This window comes from Mesoplodon densirostris, chromosome 8 (genome assembly GCF_025265405.1).
Source record: "Mesoplodon densirostris isolate mMesDen1 chromosome 8, mMesDen1 primary haplotype, whole genome shotgun sequence".
Classification (NCBI taxonomy): domain Eukaryota; kingdom Metazoa; phylum Chordata; class Mammalia; order Artiodactyla; family Ziphiidae; genus Mesoplodon; species Mesoplodon densirostris.
The window spans coordinates 32,660,323-32,661,831 of NC_082668.1; the positions used below are offsets into that span (position 1 = coordinate 32,660,323).

The 1,509-nt window shown below is 39.4% G+C and overlaps 1 non-coding gene across 1 annotated transcript; it reads right to left on the minus strand.

Annotated features, from left to right (window-relative positions):
• Nucleotides 1-870: 870 nt before the first annotated feature.
• On the minus strand, nt 871-974 carry LOC132495582 (U6 spliceosomal RNA). The gene has a single exon (XR_009533309.1). It is a non-coding gene; the product is annotated as a U6 spliceosomal RNA (small nuclear RNA).
• Between the last annotated feature and the right edge of the window lie 535 nt (nt 975-1,509).

Consider the following 1,509-nt stretch of genomic DNA (forward strand, 5'->3'; position numbering starts at 1 on the left):
CTTGTTGTGATTTATGTCAAAGAGTGTTATTCCTATGTTTTCCTCTAAGAGTTTTATAGTGTCCGTTCTTACATTTAGGTCTCGAAACCACTTTGAGTTTTTTTGTGTATGGTGTTAGGGAGAGTTCTAATTTCATTCTTTTACATGTAGCTGTCCAGTTTTCCCAGCACCACTTATTGAAGAGACTGTCTTTTCTCCATTGTATATCCTTTCCTTGAGGCCTTGTTTAGTGCAAGGTACCAGAGCCATAAGCCTACTCCTTCCAAACTAATTGACATCACACCTGGTCCCCCATATGGTTGAAGCTAAGTCAATGACAATGATATGTCTTATGCTGGAGATGACTTTGGTAGTAAACAAGAATAAACCTGATTGAAGGGGAGAATAGCATGCACACCTCTATCAGTTGGTATTGTCTTCAGCTTCATGTAGCAACAACAACAACAACAATGGAACTACTTCTGCTTAATTAAATAGAGGTTTATTTTTCATAAATCCTCACAAATCCAGAGATAGGCAAGCTTAAGAAGGTATGGAGGCTCCACAATGCTATCAGGGACTTGACAGTTAAGCAGTTGTTTATCTTTCTACTGAGCCATTCTTAGTGAGAGACTATAATCTTCATGCTCATGAGATGGCTGCTGCCCCACTGGACATCACAACTGCATTCCAGGCAGGAAGAAGAAGAATGAATAAAGGGAAAATGCATAAGCCAGTAGAGCTCATCTCTCTCTCTCTCTCTCTCTTCCTCTCTCCATCTCTCTTTCCTTTTGCTGGGGAAAATCACCAAATTTGATGCCACATGCTGTGCTTTGACTCATTGTTCCCTTGGTATTAACCAATGAAGTATCAAAACTTCTGGGAACTGTGCAAAATACAGAACACTTCAAAAATATGCATGTCATCCTTGCACAAGGGCCATGCTAATATCTGTATTGTTCCAATTTTAGTATATGTATTGCCAAAGCAAACACAAGCTTGTATTTTTTCAGCAACAAACAATAACTTTTCTGGAAGCCCTAACCGAAAGACTGTGCTTACTTACATATCATTGGCCAGTCTTGTGTCATATGGCCAGCCCATAGAGGCAAGGAAGTCTATGGAAGTGAAACATTTTAACTGAGGCTACTGTTGCCCTTAGTAAAATGGGAGTTCCATTAATAAAGAATAGAGAATGGTTGTTGCGAAGACAATGAGCAATGGTCATCTTCTGTGGTAGATATTTCCTTGTGACTTCATCAAGAGTACACACTGATGTAGAGAAAGAAGGCCTTTGTGTCAGGGAAAAATATTAAGTGCATATTCTGGCATATGCTTAAACACCATCTTGGACTTTACTCATTTTCTTCCTATTTCTGGAATCTTCAGTTTCCATTTTCAGACTCCTCGTCTGTTTAATCCTTCTAAGTTGAAGTATTGATTAGCTGCCTTATTGGTATTTAACCATTGCCTTGTTTGCTTGGTGCCTCTACTACCGAAGTAAGATGGTGGCAGTGTTCACAGTTTGAG